The 10371-nt window shown below is 47.0% G+C and overlaps 1 pseudogene; it reads left to right on the top strand.

Moving 5' to 3' along the window:
• The first annotated feature begins 4319 nt into the window (after positions 1 to 4319).
• LOC144824261 (uncharacterized) lies at positions 4320 to 8918 on the top strand (annotated as a pseudogene).
• Positions 8919 to 10371: the final 1453 nt, after the last annotated feature.

Genomic DNA, 10371 nt, shown 5'->3' on the forward strand with positions numbered 1-10371 from the left:
ATGGAGCTATACTTACCAATAGCCCACCATTAAAAAATTACCAATAATCAGTCAGTTGGCAGTCAAGAAAGTTCAATCGTTTATTATACAAAGCACTTCGAAGTGGAGCCTCTCTCAACCTCACCCCTCGAGGCTCGCAGAGAAGACTGCCTGCACATAATCAGGAGACAACATATATACTGTTACAGTCTTAAGTCATTACCCTAGAAAGGAAAAATACAAGTTGGTGCAGGTGGTTCATAGGAAAGACCATATATGGCACACAAAGCAGATTCAGAAAAGCTCTGTTCATTATAGCAAGGTAAAAGAAGTTGACTCCCTTCTGCCTAACGCTCGGGAGGACTCGCATAGCACCTCCAGGAATGTGCTTATCGGGCTCACACCCACTTGCAACCTTGAAGGTTTTAACGCAGAGAAGAAGCAACCCATCTTCAGCTGCCTCTCCATAACTCAAATTGAAACCCACACAGCCCATAAGTACTGCGTGACCAGGCCATTTATTTAGCAAAACATTTATTTTGAATTTGTAATCAAGTTACAAAATTCATAAGAACATGTCATCAAAAAGGAAAACACTGTCAAAAACAGTAAAGTCAAAGGCAAAAACGAGTAATTGTGTGCACAATAAGTCCAAAATATACAAACATACAAACTGAATGTTAAAACAATTAAATGACACCAAAATGCAACTTGGAATACATTACATACATATCAAATGAATTGAGATCAGAAAACACTCAACACATAAGGAAAAGACCAGTCCTTTGACTAGAATACCAGTGGACAGGCGGAATAGGGGGTGGAAAACAACAGCCTGCCTGTCTCACAAGACCTGTGACTATATGTTCCGTCTGGTTGCACGCAAGGGCCCACACGAGTGGAGTGATTTGATCCCTAGCTGCACACTTCTGTCTTGTCACAGGCTGGGGGTCAACGCGTTTCGAACCAAAATCAGTAAGGGTTCTCCTCAGGACAGGGACTGGGCACAGTCTTCACTGCACCACGAGCAAAAGAGATTGCAGGAGTGGAGGTAGACTGTGAAACGGGACAATTAATCTGGATCAAGATGTGAAGATGTCAATTGGTGGAGCGCCCGCAAAGCGGTGCGCTTTTGGAAGATAGCAAGGTTCACATTCCTTGTATTAACTGCACGCCGTGTACCAATGCAACCGGCTCTGTAGAGACTGAATCAAAAGAGTTCTAGTCGAATGGAATGGATGAGGGCCGCTGTTTCCCCGTTGTCGAGCAGGGATCTGATGTTGTCAGTGGCTGCGATGAGGGCGGTCTCGGTGCTGTGGTTGGCTCGGAAACCGGACAGCGAGTGGTCGAGGGACCTGTTCGTCTCGAGGAAGGCGGCAAGCTGTCTGTTGACGGTCTTCTCAATGACTTTGGCAGGAAAAGGGAGGAGCGAGATGGGGGTGGTAGTTCTTGAGGTCGGTGGGGTCCGCTGTTGGTTTCTTCAGGAGGGCGCTGAGCTCGGCATGCTTCCAGCTCTCCGGGAAGGTGGCGGTGTTGAAGGAGGTGTTGATGATGTCCCGGAGTTGGGGTGCGATGATGGAGTCGGCCTTGTTGAAGACGTGGTGGGGGCAGGGGTCGGTTGGTGATCCGGAGTGGATGGTGTTCATCGTGCGGGTGGTGTCTTTGGTGCTGACCGGGGTCCAGGCGCAGAGGGTGGTGGTGGGGGGCATTGTTTCGGAGGTTGGGTGCGTGGTCTGTGCGCTGAAGCTGTTGTGTATGTCGGCGATCTTGCTGTGAAAGAACGAGGCGAGTGAGTCACAGAGGTCTTGCGAGGGAGTGATGTCGTTGTTTCCGGCGCTGGGGTTGGAGAGCTCTTTGACGATGCTGAAGAGATCCTTGCTGTTGTGGGCGTTGTTGTCCAATCGTTCTTTGAATGCTGTCTTCTTGGTGGTGCGGATCAGCTGGTGGTGTTTGCGGGTGGCGTGCTTGAGGGCAGTCATGTTGACTGGGGTCTGGTCGTTGCGCCAGGCTTTCTCGAGGGTGCGGCAGTTCTTCTTGGAGTTCTTAAGTTCGTCGGTGAACCAAGAGGCTTTCTTGCTGCCGGGTCTGCTGGGAGGGGTTTTCAGTGGTGCGAGGTTGTCTGCGCAGTTGGTGATCCACTGTGTGAGGTTGCTGGCTGCTTCGTTGGGGTCCGTTGTGCTGGCGGGAGGGTTCTGGCTGAGGGAGATGGTGAGCTGGTCAGCGGTGATCTTGTTCCAGCTCCTGCGAGGAACCTGTTGCGGGTGGTAGTGGGTCGTGGTTCTTCTGAAGCTGAAGTGGACGCAGCTGTGGTCAGTCCAATGAAGTCCGGTGGAGTGGCTGAAGGAGATGTATTTGCTGGAGGAGAAGACTGGGTCAAGCGTGTGGCCGGCGTAGTGGGTGGGGGTGTTCACCAGTTGCTTGAGTCCGAGGTTGGCGAGGTTGTCCAGCAGGGTGGTGGTGTTGCTGTCCTTGTTGTTCTCCAGGTGGAAGTTGAGGTCCCCTAGGAGGATGTAGTCAGCGGAGGGGCGGGCGTGCGGGCTGATGAAGTCTGCGATGTCTTCGCTGAATTGTGTGCGTGGTCCCGGGGGTCTGTAGATGAGGGTGCCTCTGAGTGTGGTCTTGGGGTCGGTGTGTATCTGGAAGTGGAGGTGTTCGGCAGTGGTGAGGGTGTCGTCGGAGTGGGTCGTGATGCGGATGGTGTTCTTGTGTACGATGGCGATGCCTCCTCCAGTCTGGTTGACGCGGTCCCTCCAAGTGATCTTGTATCCGTCTGGGATGGCGATGGCGATGTCGAGCACTGAGGAGGCATTCATCCAGGTTTCCGCGAGGAAGGCGACGTCTGGTGAGGTTGTGTCGAGCAGGTTCCAGAGTTCCACGGTGTGTCTGTGGACGGAGCGGGTGTTGAGCAGGATGCACTTGAGGTGGTTGCTGCTGGTGCTCGGCTTGGCGGGTGCGGTGCAGGTCCGGAGGCAGGTGAGTCGGCAGGCTTGGCAGGTGAAGGGTCCGTGGGTGCGTTTTGGAGTGGCTCGGTAGCAGGCGGGGTTCCGGACGGCCTTGAGTGCGTTGAGGGTGGCGGCGTCGTAGGTCCGTCGGGTGGGCTGGCATCGGCGGGGGCCAGGGGTTCTGGCACTGGGCGCGGTCCAGGCACGGACGGGCGCAGACGGGCTTGCCTTTGGCGCGCCTTCGGCGCACAGTCGGCACACCCGCTGCGCGTTCACCGGGCGGCCTCCATATGAGGGGCTCAGGGAGGGAGGAGCAGATGGGAGGTGGGAGCGGGGTGGCGAATGGGAGCGGCGGGGGGCCAGGGCCGCAGGGAGCAGCGGCGTAATCAGAGGGCGAGGCGGGAAGCGGGGGCACAGCGGCAAAAGGGGGAGCGAGGGGGTCACAATACAGGATACAGAAGGCAAAAAGGGGGGAAACAAAACACAGTGTACAGAGGGCGAAGGGAAAAACCAAACACATTAAACAGAAGGCAAAGGGGACCTAAGGGGAAAACGACAAAACGGCACAAGGTTACCACGGAGAAAAAACGAAGGAAAAAAACGAAGGAACAGCAGTCAGAGCGTAGCGGCAGCTCACAGCACGGGGAGGACCACGCGGTGGCTAGGGGGGCGACCTACCTTGTAACAGGGTCAAGGGTCGCTCCCTTTACCACCGGGCGGCCTCCATATGAGGGGCTCAGGGAGGGAGGAGCAGCTGGGAGGCGGGAGCGGGGTGGCGAATGGGAGCGGCGGGGGGGCGGGGCCGCAGGGAGCAGCAGCGGGAATCAGAGGGGAGGCGGGAAGCGGGGGGGCACAGCAGCAAAAGGGGAGCGAGGAGGTCACAATACAGGATACAGAAGGCAAAAAGGGGGGAAACAAAACACAGTGTACAGAGGGCGAAGGGAAAAACCAAACACAGTAAACAGAAGGCAAAGGGGACCTAAGGGGAAAACGACAAAACGGCACAAGGTTACCACAGAGAAAAAAACGAAGGAAAAAAATTAAGGAACAGCAGTCACAGCGTGGCGGCAGCTCACAGCACGGGGAGGACCACGCGGTGGCTAGGGGGGCGACCTACCTGGTAACAGGAAAACTTACTTTGTTATGGATAGATTATACATTTGTCCTTTAATATCAATACCGGTTTATTTATATATTCTGGCTAGCGCTTGAAGATATATTGCAAGTGATCATATCTCCGTTTTGAAGTTCATATATAAATGTTTTTTTCATTTTTTAGTGAAGAAACAGTGTCTTACGATTCAAAATATTTTGAAGACTTAGTTGCAAGCTTCTGGCACAACGGAGGGTCTAAAACAGGTGTTGCTTCAAAGGGCACAGGAGAAAAAGCAGTTGAGGATGGACTGTGGCAATCGGGGAAGTGCTGGTAGATTTAAGAGGGTGTTACGTGAACTCCAAGAGGAAGAAATTGCAGAGAAAAGATGCAAGAACAAAAAAGCCAAGCAGAGTGGTCAGGATTACATAGGAGTTGCTAACCATACTCCAGCCGAAAGCACAGCTTCTCAGTCTGGTGATGTGAGTTCGTGGATGAATTTGCAGAAACTTGAAAACCTGGCCCTTTTAGCAGGGATGGCTAGTGTCCTTCATCCAAAATCTACAAGTAAATATGACGGAGTAGAACGTGAAAAAGAGTTTGTCTTGGAGTCCCCACTTAAATCCAAATATCAAGGACAAAAACATGCCTCCCTTTCACCACCACACCAGTTAATACCCAAAAAACTATTTCCTACACAAGAGCTGGCTGTTTCGAGCAATGGAGTAACACCTACTAGACCCTGCAAACAAGATCCCAAAATTATGGTACACTTTGCACCACATTGTTTGACACCACAAGGTTTTGTGGCTCACAGCTCACAGTCACACAGCCCGGCCTACAGTGACTTTCCATCTGCAGTAACGCCAGTGGATGTGATACTTACCCCTTGCCATGATGACCCCTTTGCAAACAACGGAAGCTGTGACCATATTGTAAGCACAGCTAAATGAGTGCTGCCATTATACACATTTGCATATTGTTAGGCCTGTATGCCAGCCTTTTTTCCTTCGTGAACGTAACATGACTTTTGTTGCCAAAACCACATTCTACCAGTTATCTCTGCAAAATGCCTTCATACTTATTCAAACATTGAATTAATATGGTGCATTCATTTCCTCAACAATAGGGCACGTATACCTACCTATAAAAATGTGATTAAACAAATGGAAAACTGTTTGATATGATCAGTATAAATGATAGACTAATGATTGCTTTCCTTTTTTTCCCCCTCAGGACAATGAAGAATCATTTCATTTGATGACGGAGGAAAGTCCATCATTCAACACTGGGGTAATTTTTTTTTTTTTTTAAAGTTACATAGGAAATGGCATTTCCACTTGCATGACCTAATTATGATCTGCTTTCTCTCTAAGGAAATGGTATATAACTCCTTGTCCGCAATTAATCAAAACAAAAGCTTTTCTGTTGGCCCTGGTTTCTGTCTGAATGAGGAGTGTGTACGGTGCTTGCTTGATATTCTACCTTTCCACTGCAACAAATTCCCATTAATAATCTTTTTTTTCCATCCAAACACATGCATTGCCAAAAAATATGCCTGTTAAGTGTATATTGTATTTATTATCTGCTGCCTTTAACAACTGTATTTATTTGATTATAGCACAGTTGCAAGCCACTTGCAATAGTGAGTTGGCCAAACAGTATTTGCAAGCTGCGCTGTCTGCTTTGACCAATTCAAGGAATTTAAGAGATACAACAGCATCAAAAATATGCAGTCAATCATTCACTGTACAAAAGGTACTTCTTTTCTTTGCCACTCTTTTAACACAGTTAAAGTTTATATAGGACAAACCTTGTAGATTTCCTGCATGAGGACTTTGAAATCTTTCTGCATGCAATGTTTTTAAATATGGCTGCTTTATACTCCTGGAGCTAATCTAGCAAATATTACATTGTTAGCCATGTACAGAAGCCAAATCGAAATCAGCAAACCACTATATGTATACATATTTTTTAGAATGTAACCTAACATAATGGCAAATAGTTAATAGTTGTGTTATTTTGCAGACTGATATGCATCAGTTGGTAAAGGACTCAAACGATTCTTCACGGTTCAGAGATGTACTCGTTCCAAAGAGAAAATTGCACAGACTCTTGGAGAAAGCCAACGGCCGCTCGGGACAGTGCTGGTTTTCTTCTCAATGGTATCAGCGAAATACTTTTTTATCCTAAAGAACTTGCATCTGCAAAAGGTGTAACGAAGGCTCGTGCTGGAACGCTGTCCTTGATGAGAAGAAGGTTGATGCATTGTTTGGTAAGATATTACAAATGTTCAAATTAACATTCAGTCGAGCTGGGATTGTGAAAATGTATTATACATTGTGTTAAGTTATGTTTGCATATGTGGTATGGTATCAAAATTGAACGATGACTCCATCATTACTTAACAGCTGTCTGCAAAAGAACAATAAGAGCAATGGGGGTGGCTTGTAATTTCTTAACAGTTTGTGCTGAGCTTGTGCTACAAATGGCATGCAAATCTGGGGCAAAGCCTTGAGTTGGGATTTAATTTGTAAATCTGTAGGTCCAGGTGTGAGGTGCTCAAACTGGATGAATGGGTGATAGCAAACTGCACTTATAAAATACTAGCAGCCCGTCCCGACGTTGTCCGGGTATGAAATAGAATGTGTGTAATGTGTGTATTTGGCAAGGGCAATTTATTTTAAAATCTCGCGGTAGACAACATTTTTTGTTTCATTAGAATAGGGACGGAGAAGGCCCAGCTACAGCCCTGGTTGATGTTAGCAGGCACGTGTAATTGGTGTAGTGATCCGCCGCCTGAGCCCGGCTACAGCCCTGGTTGATGTTAGCAGGCGCGTGTAATGTCGTTGAATGAGAGAGTTATCAGCTACGGGTAAATCCGTTTAATGAGAGAGTTGAGTGACAGCGAGTAGGAGAGTCTGCAGTAATTGTCCCTGCAGACACGCTCATTTGCGTGTTCCCCCGTTTGAAGCCCAGATGCAGGCCTGTTTGATGTCAGCAGGCGCGTGTTCCCTCACTTGAGGCCCAGCTGCAGCCCTGGTTGATGTTATCAGGCGTGTGTAATTAGTGTACTGATCCGCTGCCTGAGCCCGGCTAGAGCCCTGGTTGATGGTAGCAGGCGCGTGTAATTTCGTTGAATGAGAGAGTTCAGTAACAGCGCGCAGGAGAGGCTGCAGTAACGTTACTTACCAGGTCTCCAGGTGAATGCGTTTGTCACGCCCCCAGCACAAGGCCACAGCAGACGATCTTCTGATTAATGTACGACCTACATGGCATGAAGGCCGGAACATAGCACACGCCCCCAGCGTTTCTCACGCCCCCAGCGTGCCCCTTGATGCGGCGCAATTGCGTTCACATGGCATGAAGGCCAGACACACGCCCCCAGCGTGCCCCTTAATGCTGCGCAGCAACGTAATTGGCGCTTGTATGTACGACTCACATGGCATGAAGGGTGGACACACCCAGTGTTGGTCACGCCCCCAGCACACGCCCACAGCCCACGATGTGATGGCCGTACCACACCCCCCAGCGTTGGTCACGCCCCCAGCCCATGCCCGCAGCACAAAGCAGACATGCCCACAAGGGACTACTTTGCTGGGACGCTTCTTTTACCTTTTAAATGTATAGAGGAGTTGGCCTAACGGCTAAGGCGCTCGACTTTGGACCTGGGGATCTGGATTTGAGTCTTGGTAACGACGCCAAACATCCTGTGATTCTGGGCAAATCACTTAATCTCCCCGTGCCTAACAAAAATGAATATGTGTCCTCATGTAATGTAACTGGTGCTATGTAAAGCGCTCTGATACCTGATTCAGTTCGGGTCAAGTTTGCGCTATATAAAACTCTACAAAAAAATATATATATGGTGGCCGTCTGCATAGCCTATGTCATTCTGCTGCAACTGCCCTTTCCAACGCTGTATTGGGTGTTGTGATTGGTGCTGTGGTTACTGAGATTACCCGCCACAAAGGTTTGGGCTCTCTCTTTATAATATTAGTATGGATACTGTGCTTGCAGCTTTTATTTAGACCTGATCAACTTCCTAATAATTAGATCAGTTGGTCCTGGTCCTAACAATTGGTTGTAAGCTCCTATTTTGATTTCTGGTCACTATCCTAGTTTCTTAGACTGTTTTCCAAATATGATTATTGCAAGTATAGTTCAGACTCACTGTGGCTGCCTCCATGATGGTTTTTGTAAAGAAATCGGGCACTGATTACTTTCTGTTTGCAGAGAAAGCATGACCGGGTCTAGTGAACATGACTATGGCACATGTTTGTTTCAATGCATCTACATTTGTACAGTCTTTCTTCCAAGTACCCCAGCATTTCAAAAGGAAGAAAGAGGCAGAGAAGACAGACTGCTACTCTGGGCTAGAACTGTCATTAGGGACCAGGGGCTCATAGCTCATAAAGGAACTTTTTCTTTCTTCACCTTCTGCCCCACTCTTCATCAATGCTTTGCTCTCACCTGTGCCTCTTTGACCAAGTGGCCTTAATGTTTCACTTAGGAACCCTGTAACCCTGACCATATCTCATCTGGCACACTGTATGAAATAATGGAATTGGAACTTTTTATAGGCAGCCCAGCTGTATTAAAAACCATAGATAATGGTGGTAACATAATACTGATGTTATTTTGTTTTCCCAGAGTTTATGAAGTCTGTGTGCAATGCCAACGGCTGGCCATCACTGGACAACATAAGTATGAGACGGAAGCCGGCTATAAAAATTTGCAATGCCAGAAGAGGATTAAGGAACTCTCCGCATCTAGAATCAAACACGAAGTTGCTGGTTTTCGTTAAGCCATTTGTTCTTGTTGCAGTAGTCTGGCCATTTTTCCCTGGACTTTTTCTCTTGTTTGGTATGTGCTTTAGATAAATAAAATTACATATTGACATATCCCTTTTGATCATTTTTCCTTTATCACTGTTTTGTTTAGTCTTTTGCAAATGGTCACCATGTCAAACAGCGTCAGATAATGCTCTGTACCTCAAAATAAGGCAAATCCCAGTGAGTCAGGAGTATGGGAGTAGCGGCACCCGTTAAGCTTATCTGAATGCAAAGGTATAACATTGCTTCTGGCCACTTCTTTTGTATGAAGGTGCTTGTGGTATTTCTGCAGCACAAACCTAGCCAAAAATAGCAATTTGTATTTTATACAAGTGTCTACCTCTCGCTGTAGAGTTTAAAAAGTAATCTTTCCAATACAGGAGAAAAATATTAGGACCAGATTTATAGACGTTTTGTGTCTGGTTTGCTTGAGATTTATAATGCAGACCTGAATCAAAATTCTTTTCAGGATTTGTAAACAAGAGCAAATTGGTATTTGGTACAACACTCATCCGAAATGGGAAAAGTTTCACGTTTGTTTAGACATAGTATTTTTTTGGTAATGGAAGGGTACCCTTCCATTACAAAACCTAAGCTAGACTCTCGCAGACAACATTGCATTATAGTACCAATGTGTGTGCATGGCTCTCAGCTGCCTAATAGTGCAGTGGTGCTAGTGAAAAAGGGATAGACATGACACTTTCCTACTCTCCTAGTGGGACCCTGCAAGGCAATATTGGCAGTCGGATAACATGCTCCTAACATGGAATTGTCAAGGTGTAATCCAACCCGTAATGATTTATTAGTGATCCACAGGCATTCTATATTAATTAAATCATCTGGGAGTAATCTACACTTAGCCTTCAAGTGCCCTAATATCATCCAAGTGTATTGCACAATCATCTGAAAGTCCTTATGTAGTCATCATTTAGTAATCTACACATTCTGAAGTTGTCCTTAAATAATCCTGAGTAATCAATGCTCATTTTTGAGTTGTCATTAAATCATCCTAGAGTAATCAACACTGAAAATGTCATAGGGTTATTCTAAAGTAATCAATAGCCATCCTGAAGCGGTCATAGGATCGTCCAGGATTAATCCACACTCATCCTGAAAATGTCAGTGGATCATTCCAGAGTAATCAACTTCTATCCTGAAGCGGTTATAGGATCATCCAGGAATAATCAACAGTCATCCTTAAATTTTCTAGAGCCCATCCTGGAGTAATTCTCACTCATCCTGAAGTTGTCAATGAGTATTCGTGGAGTTGTAAAAGGTGATCACTCCCTGCCAGTGGAAGTCATCAGAACACCATCTTAGAGTAGTTTTTGTGATTACAGTAAGAGTCATCGCATTTAAATATTCTGCCTTATGGGCATACTTCAGGATGGCTTGAGATGACTTCCCCTGATAATTACAGGAATAGCCTGGCTGAAGTCATCAGATGACAACAGAATCACTCCAGGATGATCTTCCTTTTTGACTAGGGGCCCCACACTTGGGTCCTGATCCAGTTCTTCGA

The sequence above is a fragment of the Lissotriton helveticus genome, chromosome 3_1, assembly GCF_964261635.1.
Source record: "Lissotriton helveticus chromosome 3_1, aLisHel1.1, whole genome shotgun sequence".
Classification (NCBI taxonomy): domain Eukaryota; kingdom Metazoa; phylum Chordata; class Amphibia; order Caudata; family Salamandridae; genus Lissotriton; species Lissotriton helveticus.